Source organism: Bos mutus, chromosome 2 (assembly GCF_027580195.1).
Source record: "Bos mutus isolate GX-2022 chromosome 2, NWIPB_WYAK_1.1, whole genome shotgun sequence".
Taxonomy (NCBI): Eukaryota; Metazoa; Chordata; class Mammalia; order Artiodactyla; family Bovidae; genus Bos; species Bos mutus.
In genome coordinates this window covers 14,296,908-14,306,659 of record NC_091618.1, presented here as the reverse complement: position 1 = coordinate 14,306,659, position 9,752 = coordinate 14,296,908, and the positions used below count along the sequence as shown (strand labels likewise).

At 43.1% G+C, this 9,752-nt stretch overlaps 1 protein-coding gene across 1 annotated transcript in view; it reads left to right on the top strand.

Annotated features, from left to right (window-relative positions):
- Positions 1–1,467: 1,467 nt before the first annotated feature.
- Positions 1,468–9,752, top strand: part of PTP4A2 (protein tyrosine phosphatase 4A2) — a 28,364-nt gene continuing 20,079 nt past the window's right edge. The window contains exon 1 of the mRNA XM_070384536.1: positions 1,468–1,875. The gene's annotated coding sequence lies outside the window, so the exon portion shown is untranslated. The remainder of the gene's footprint in view (positions 1,876–9,752) is intronic.

The window sequence follows — 9,752 nt, the reverse complement described above, 5'->3', positions numbered from 1 at the left end:
AGCATTTTAAAAAGCAGAGACATCACTTTGCCAACAAAGGTCCATATAGTCAATGGTATTGTTTTTCCAGTACAGATGTGAGAATTGGACCATAAAGAAGGCTGAGCACCAAAGAATGCTTTCAAATTACGGTGCTGGAGAAGAGTCTTGAGAGTCCCTTTGACTGCAAGGTGATCAAACCAGCCAATCCTAAAGGAAATCAACCCTGAATATTCATTGGAAGGACAGGTGGTGAAGCTGAAGCTCCAATACTTTGGCCACCTGATGTGAAGAGGGGACTCATTGTAAAAGACCCTGATGCTAGGAAAGACTGAAGACAAAAAGAGAAGGGGACCACAGAGGATGAGATAATTGGAGGGCATCACTGACTCAATGGACATGAGTTTGAGCAGACTCAGGGAGATGGTGAAGGACGGGGAAGCCTGGCATATTGCAGTTCATGGGGTTGCAAAGAGTAGGCCACTACTTAGCATCTGAATGACAATTCTGAGAAGATGAGGCTTCCCAGGGTGAAGGAGGAAGACAGAGCCCCTTGCCCCTTTTCCCCAGCTCTCAAGGGTAAGCCTCCAGTGCTGCTTTCCTGCTGCCATCTGGCAATGGCCCAGACCAATCTCCCAAGTCACTGGTGACCACATCTTCCAAACCAAAACTCCTAATTCATGGTCCGACAAAGAATTTCTGCCCCCCTTCTAAATGCAAGAGAGAATACTGAGAGCTCTAGAATAATCCGTGTCTTTAAATTCAGGGCCTTCTCTTTATCACGCATTTTTCATACGTAATGAAAAGAGCCCCACGAGGTAGCTGATAATCATTTTTATTTAATAGTTGAAAATACGAAGATAGGAAGTAACTTGCCCAAGATGCTATCTCCCGGAAGTTTGAATTTTGATCTCCTCGGATTCCTAGGTTTGCGCGCGCGCGTGTATGTGTCGCGGGCGGGGAGCGAGGGTAGGGGCACGCAAAAATATCCTGAGCAATTGCAGACGCACACGCCATTTATTTGGGGCCTCGAGAAAGGGCAGCCAAGAACTGAGCTGCCCCGGTTCTCACTTCTGGGTTGGAAATCCCCGAGCAAAGGGCTCGGTCTCCGCCTCGTCCCATCAGGGTCTGGCGTCAGGCCTCAGGGCCCTGTCGCGGGAAAACACCCTTCGACCTTGAGGGTCACCCTGCGGCCTCCGGCCCTTGCTCAGCCCAGGTGCGGATGGGCGGGCCACGGCGTGGGCTAATGACTCCCCCGATCAGGTTCTGCACCCCCCCGCCTTCCCTGTCACATGGACGCGCCTTCCGCAGCCAGAAGTGCTGATCGGAACGAACCACGAGGAGGAGCGGGGGAGGCACCCAGGGCAGTGGGTCAGCGCCCCGCGGGGCAGGTGGGCGGGCCCCACCGCCTCGAGCCGGCCCGCCAGCCAGTCAGCGGGCGCGGAAGGCGGGCCGGCGGGCGCGCGCGCCGCGCCCCGCAGCGCCCCCTGAGGGGCGGCGGCGAGAGCTGGTTCCGGCTGCGCGCGCAGCGGTGGTGGTGGCGGCGGCGCGATCGGCCGGGGCTGTAACCGTCGTCCGTCCGGTAGCGGCTGGAGCGGCAGCGGCGGCCGGTCACGGCGCGAGGCGAGGCCACAGGGCAGCGGCGGCAGCGAGGACAGCGGCAGCAGCCGGAGACGCAGCGGCGGCCGTAGCAGCAGCAGCAGCAGCAAGACGGACTCGTGGACACGCGCCGTCGCCGCCGCCGGGCCGGGCCGGGTGTCGCGCGCCGAGGCTGGGGGGGAGTCGTCGCCGCCACCGCTACCGCCGCCGCCGCCGCCGCCGAGGTGACTGAGGAGAGAGGCGCCTCCTCGCTCCCGCCGCCGCCAGACTTCAATGCCCAGTCCCCAGCTCGCCAGCGTGAGTTGCGCGGCTCCCGGGCGGCCCCCCGCGCCGCCTCCCGGGGTCCTCGGGGCAGGGGAGGGCGGGAGGCGCCGCAGCCATTAGTGCAGGCCCGAGACACGTCCCCGGAAGGAGGGCCGGGCCGGGGCCGGGGGCGGGGGGAGCGCGGCCGGGAAGCGTGGAGAGCGAGGGTGGGGGTGGGGGGGATCGCGCGTGTGGGAGGGGAGAGGAGCGAGTGCTGTGTGCAAGAATGTGGAGTGTGTGTGTGGGGGGAATGTGCGTGCGTGAAGGCGAGAGTGAGTTGGGGAACAGGGCTGAGTGTGCATGTGGGGAGAGCGTGGCGGGGGAGAAAGTGCAGATGGGGGAGTTGGGGGGCTATGTGTATGTGTGTGCGCGCGCGCGCTCGCTTGCAGAGGAGAGTGAGGGGAAGTGTGAGTTGGGGGCGGTAGCGGGTACAGTGTCAGGAGGGTGGGAGGTGAGTGTAGGGGAGAGGGAGCTGGGAGCCATGTGGGAACGAGTGAGTGAGGGGAGAATGCTTGTGCGTGGGAGAGTGGGGTAAATGGGGAGCGTGAGTAAGTGGGGGAGGGAGAGTTTGCGTGCTAGGGGTAGAGTGATGGGCGGGACAACGTGAGAGCAGCGTGAGAGCGAGCTGGGGAGAAGGTGAAGGGCAGGCGGATGAGGGAGCGTGGAAGTGTCTGCCTGTGATTGTCCAGTCTGTGAGCAGGCATCCTTGGGGGCCATCCTTGATCGTTTTCTAGGGCCGTAGTGAACCTGGGTGTCCTGGGTTAAGGAGTTCTTTCCAGGAGCATCTTGTTCCTGGGTCCTTGGGTTCAAGTATGAGCAAAGGGTACAGAAGTCTATTCCAGTGGCAATCATTTTCTGGCCCTGTGCCTCCCCCCGCCACCCCCCCCCCCCAATATTTCAGAACATGGACATCAATTTCCAAATTTGTCGAGCACATGATTGGTTGGCATCCCACCCTAGTCTGGGTTCTGAAAGCTAACTAAAACAAGTTTGAGTATTGCCTGGGATCCTAAACTCTTGCCTTTTGAATGTTCAGATAGACACTTGTAAAGTACTGCTAGTTTTTCAGGTGAGAGGTGTTTTATTGTTAGGTAAATATATAAGAAATGTGTTTTAGATTTTAGCTCTTTGCTACCCTTCTGGAGAGAAGCTTTTAAGAAATAGTAATGGTGTAGCATGTTGATGATGAAGCTCAATCATAGGGTAGTTTATTATTTTCTAGAATTTTTCAAGAAATGTATAAAATAGCAGTTCTAGCATCATTGTATGCATTCAGCAAATGGTTTTCTGTGTGGAGTCACCAAGTTGTAGCTGCTGCTGGATTAAATCTGGTAGTTACTGGCTGCCTTGCTCTGTGTTACAGAGTCGTTCAGACAGGAAGTCAGTGAAGTTATTATGCCTTATTCCACATGCAAAAGGAAATTAAGGCTTCATCATCACTTGCCAGCATAATCATTGTGTTGGTGAAGATGATGAAAAGTTGCTTGCTGGTATTCATTTTAAAAGTAGTTTCATGTTGTATTGTGAATGGATTAATCATTGCCATGGGCTTTTCCAGATTCTTGTGTTGTAGAAGGAAGAAGGGGTTCTTGATGAAGAGTGCCTTATACGGATTTTATACTGAAATGATGAGAAGTCTCTTAGAAGTTGGAAGTCTTTTCAGTTCATGCAAAGAGTAGTGTGGTCCTTTTGGTATTAAATGTGATAGAACTACAAGCAAAAGCATTCGTGTGTAATTAGAAGTCAGAAATTATAAATTTCTTACAGTGTCCTTGATCATTAGCATGCTCTCTACTTTGAGAAACAGTGAGTAGTATTGTTATCATTCGGTGGGTGACTGGATTAATTAGTATTAAGTGCCTACTGTGTACCAGGTGCTTTTTATACTCTTGTTTAGTTCTCACAGCTACTATTAAAAGGTGGTAGGTGTTCTCATTTGCATTCATTTGACACATATGGTTTCTATTTGCCAGACTTTAGGGGTACAGTGATGAGCCCTCATTGACTTACAGTGATGAAATGAGGCAGTATGGAGACTCAAAGAGGTTAATTAACTTGTCCCAGGTCAGAACGTAAAAGAATGGGAGCTAGATTAAAAACCCAGGTCAGTCTGACTCCACAGTCTTTGATTTCTCCACTATACCATTAATTTCCCTCACGCTAGGTTGTCTGTCTTTGAAGTTTCTCGTCCACACAGTGACCTAGCAGCTTGTACAGGTAAGAGGTGTTGAGGTTAATGCACAAGACTGACTGGCTGGAGGCGAGTAGATCTTTAAGGACATGCTAACTTGAGGCTCTCTGGGGCCTAAGTTAGGATAGGCTTTTATGTGGGTGGAGATTCTGCCTTGGAACTCACTTGGGGCCTTAGGGTGTGTGCTTTGAGACAGAGTTTTTATGAGGCACCTGGGATATGTCTGGGAGAGAAAAGTCTGATTAAAGAAACCCAATAGACTTTTGTGTTTTTTATTTTTGGGGAAAGAAAAAGAGTGTATTAATTGGGTCTAAGAGTCACAGAAGTTGTCTTTTGTAAAAATCTTCAGCTTTGTGATATATTTACTTCAGGAGACTGTGAGATTGTGAAGAAAATATATATGAAAATACTTCATTATTTATAAATTGGACTACAGATTCAAAGTGTTATAATCACTAAGACTTTACTACTGAGGTAACAGTTTGTTATATTTAGTAGCTGGAAAAGGCTGCTAGCATTGTAGACCACCTTACAAATGAAAAATTGTTTAGAACTGCTGAACCGGGTATATTCTGACTCAGAACAGCAAAAGTCAAACCACTCCCTCAATGAGTCAGGCAACTAATATTTAATTTGAGCGAACCAAATTTATAGACAGAAACCATTTACAACATCATTGAACTTTGGTGGCACTAGGGAAGAGTAAATGTTTGAATGCTTTTGCACATACTTTTAAAAAAATCTGAAAGCTTCATATTTATGTTTTACTTGAAAAGACCCTTGTATGAACAAGGAAAAACATTTATTTTTATTCACTTTGTCTTTAAAGACAGTATTTCTATATGAAGTAGTTCCAGAACACTTTATAGTTTTGAGACACAAAGTTGAAATTTAATGGAGATTTATTTTAGAGGGTTTGACTGTACTTTTGTTGTTGTCGGAATATGGGATTGGTAACCAGTGAAGCCTCTGGAAAAAGCATTTACAAATAAGATGCAGAGGAACAATATATACATTTTTAGCTGTTGCTCTTGAGTGAAACTTTAGAGGGAAGCCCAAGTTAGGTTGATTTCTTCAAGTGCTGTCGCTTCAGCTCTGCTACTTAGAGAAGTTAGTGATCTTTAAAAATTTTAAGCAACTGGAAATCAGGACCGGTAGTTCTGACATACCAGACTTAGTTATGTTTATTGAATTAGGGTGGTGGCTTGAGATTTTGAAGTCTTGGAATACTTGTGAAGTCCAGCATGCTTTAGGTTTCAACATAATCGTCTCAAGAATCTTCTTTGTGCTGAAACACAAATGATATCATTTTAAATTCATAATAACCCTGGGAGTAAGTAATGGCAGCCTTCCAGTTTTGTAGATGAGAAAATTGGTTTAGAGATCAATTGTTGAATCCTAGTTAAAGAGTATCAGTAAATAGATGGCGGCAGTGGATTAAAAAAAATTTTTCCCCTTGGGGCTTAAAGTACTTAAGTCTCTTTCTAACTCTCCCCCCACCCTCCTCAGTTAACTCTAGTCATTTACATGAGTTGTGTAGGAATTAGTAGACTTTAAGGAAATTACCTTTTTCTTTGCTTGAAATTTAGTATTTAGTTCTTTTTTTTTTTTTTTTAATTAAGGATACTTCAGTTACTTTTTTTGCTCTTTGGGGCATGTTTGAGATTTTTCTCAAGATACTAGTTGGATTATGTAGAAACTAATGATTATTCTCTTAAGTTTATAAAGCAAGAGTCCTTGATGTTACAGTTCAGGTAATTTTGTATCTTGGGTTTGTTAAATAAACAGATGCCACCAACTAAAATTACTTGGGAAATGGTGATTTGAATCTGTTACTTTGGAATATTATCCATTTTCAGTTTCAGAACTAGTGTATATATATAGAGGTGTCTGGTTGCTTTCTCTGGTTAGCCTTCGTTTTATTGACTGAAACACGTTCTCTGGCTCCTTTGACCTCGGCTTGAAGCCTTACAGGACTGCTTGATACAAGGCTCAAGTGGATACTGTATCAGAAATCTCTCCCTCCTTGGAGTAGTAGAGGTTTAAGCTAAACCAGAAACTGTCTCTATGACGCCTTCACAGGAGAAGCTGCACAGCACCGCAGGCTCTGTCCACTGCCAGTCGTTCCCCTCTGGGGCTCCTGGAGCCTGTGTGAGGATGGAGCCCATCTCTTGCACACGCTGAGGTGGTTTTTCCTGCCCTGTTTGTTTAGTCAGTGTAGATTTACAGTGCATAAACTCTCTGCCAAAAAAATGGCTGAGGGGTTGACAGATTATAGCAACAGCTTTATGTGACTTGAATACAGATACGTTTTGCTTGCCTGCGCTGATTTTTTACCCGTAGATTCTGTAACACAGCATCCACTCCATTTTAAGTGGCATAGAAACTAAATTTCATCATTTAAATATAAAATTACATTACATAACATTCCTTTTTAAACTGTAGAGAATTTTAAGATTAAGCTTTTCTGTGACCCTTTCCTTGCTAGTTGAGCCTGTTTTAAAAAAATATTTTGACCATTAGAACAGTCTTTACCTTTTAGAAAATTAGTGTATTTAATTTTCTTCATAGTATTTCTGGGTTGAAATTTCATTCTTCTCAGAAAATGTTAATTCTTTTGGCATAAAATGCACACATGATATATTTGCTTTAGCAGATCAGATAAATTACTTTATATTTTTATTTCTGCAGTGGTCAAAAATGTTGGCTCTTAACTAATGTATTGTTTGACGAGAATTCAAATTCACAGTCAAGGCTGCTTTCTTCCAGTTGTCTTTAAGTTTTGAGATTTGAGCGTAACTTTTTTTGCAGTCTTTCACTGAAAACATTCACCGTGTTGTACCACCGTAGTCTTTGTAGATTGGATTTATATACACATACTGATATTTACTGTTTTTAATAGAAAATTGGTGAGTTTCCTTCTTTCCATTATCAGTGAAAGCCTATCATGAGGGAACAGAGTGACTGGTTGGTTAGTGCAGAAGGATATGAGTCATCAGCAGGATTTGTCAGCAAATTGAGAAGGATATGATGGAAAAACAATAGATTCTAGTGGCATTCTTCATTCCACACATGTGGTTACAAACAGGTTTCCTCTTGGTAATTGGTTTAAATCATTCAAATAATTTAGATCTTTCTGGATGAAGAGCACATCAAATTTAAGCCATAGCCTTAACTCTGAACTGTTTTTCTAGTGAGATGAGATATTCATTTAGAGATCATCAACAAGTAGAATTTAGTTAAATTTGTATCTGTTTACTAAGAAAAGAATTCAACTGTCAGGTAGATTTTAGTAAGCTGAGAGGCTATTTTTGTGAAGCTTGCTGGTAATTACGGAGCAGCTTAGTAGATCAGGAGATGCCCACCAATACGGCAATATTTGTTTTCTCTCAGTGAGCAAAGAGTTACTACTACTCTGCTTTTAAAATCCCTGAGAGCTTTTATTGCGTTTGAATCAGTGTGAAATTCTCAGCATGGTCAAGGCCTCCTGAGAGTTATTTAACCCAAGACTTAGTTCCTTTCTCAAGTCGTGCTACCATGGCCTGTCACTATTTCTGCCAGTCTTGTCATAAAAGTTTTATCTTTCCTAAGTCTTAATCCCACTCCATTCTACTCATGCTTATTTTGTGTCTTCAAAGTATGTAGCATTAATAATGAAATTGTAATACCCACCATCAAATATTTTTCACCCACATGTATTCTCTAGGATCCTGATTAATATGGTATGCACACAGAGCCCCACAAATGCTTTTGTTGTAAGAGTAAATGACTGCGTTTTAGTATCATTCCGAACTGGTGTATTCTCTCTCACTTCAGTAAGCATTTGGAGGAAGAGGACATGAAAGATGAAATTTTGCATTCTTTAAGTGAGAAGAGAGGGAAGGTGAATCCATGTTGAACTAAGCTGGTGAGCAAAGAATAATAATCCCTTGGCATTATAGAGGTGTTTCACCCTTTTTACTTCACATTTACATGTAATGTGAAACAGCTGCCTTCACTGTATGGTTTCTGAAGATTTTTGAACGTTGCATTTTATGAAAATAAACATCAAGTCATTATTGGGCAATTAGTGGATAGACAGTATGTTTTAAAAGGCCACCAGCAGATCCAAATTGAATGATTTGGGTTCTTGTCTGTTTATCTTGTACTATACTCAGTGCACAGAGAGATGGCTGAGAAGTATAATGTGATTTATAAGAAGTTTAGGAGAGGAAGTGAAGTGTAACTGACTTAGGGGAAACTTGGACCAAAATGCCCTAACAGCAGAAAAGTTTCTGGGGCTCAAACAAAACTTATGCTGACAAGATGTAATTTGGAATGTTTTTATTCCATATCCTGTACATAGAGAGCTTCCTTCCCCGCTTCTAGTGGTGGATACTTGAAGAGGACCTTTAAATATGCTCAATAGGTTAGACAGAATGGGGAAATGAAAGAGTTAAGCTGACCCATAAACTGCTAAGCTCTGAAACATATATTTTAAATAATGCTAACAATAGCCTGGAAGTTTTTGCTTTGCATGCTGCTCCTGTGCTGTAGGTTATTTTGAAAGGTGATTCAAATAACCTTTTCCCAAGTATCTATTTTGCAACCTCAGGGAACTTGCAGCTGTTATAGTCGTTCTAACTGTCCTGATATAGCTCAGAAAACATTTCAAAGTGGTGTTGACAGGGTGAATTCAGGTGCCCTTTTGGATTTTTACTTCTGAGTTTGCTTTATTACAATTGAAGTTCAGACTCTCAAATACATTTCTTTATTAATGAAGTAATTCAGTGGTTCTTGGGTTAATGTATATATAGTGATAAACTAAAGTAAAATGATTAGGACTTAAATTGTTCTCCAGGAAAATTATTTAGCCTTTTGAGATTAAAGAAATAAAGATGGAAGGAAAGAAGAAAACAAATATTAATATTTAATTTTATGGGAATGCAGCTGAATTTGAAATATTTCCCTATTCCATATAGGAAAGTACTACAGTTTTTTAGAAAAAGAAGGTGCTTAAATTTTGTAATAAAGAGGCTTGGGAGTCTTGTACATAAACTGAAGTCTTTAAACATAAAGCCCATGGAGAGTATAGTCGTGATACCTTTGCCTGGAAATGGAAGAGAATGAATAGAATCAATTTAATAGAGCTATTTAACTTAATCTTTAAAAGAGTCACTGAAAAAAATAAGCTTATGTCCAATACTAGAATGATGTTTTAGAATGTTAATGTTTTTGCTGGTATTCAAATAATTTTTTTTTTAAAGTGAAAATTGGCCATAGTGCTGTTATCTCCATTTAAATTTTATTTCTGGAAGGAAAAATATTTAACGTGTTTGGGCAAAGAGATTCAGCTAGAGAATTGCTAATCTTTAGAGGAACAATGAAGTCCAAAGTTGAAAAGTAAATATTTTCAAGTGTGGCATGAAAATAATTTAATGCAATTTTGGTATTACAGTTGTTTGTAGAGGTAGGAATTACCAGAAAAGGACAACTGCTTCTAATCACCAGAGAACATACAAATTTAAAAACCACTCCCTTTTCATTTGAGTGGAAACAGCCCACAGGACTCAAGAAAAGAACTGGCGCTGTCCTCAGAAGCGGGTGTGATTGCTAGTTAATTGCTTTCCTTTCCTTTCTGAGTGGCAGGCCATGTATGTCCTGCTGGTTCTGAAATGTTAAGATATTTTCCCACCAACAA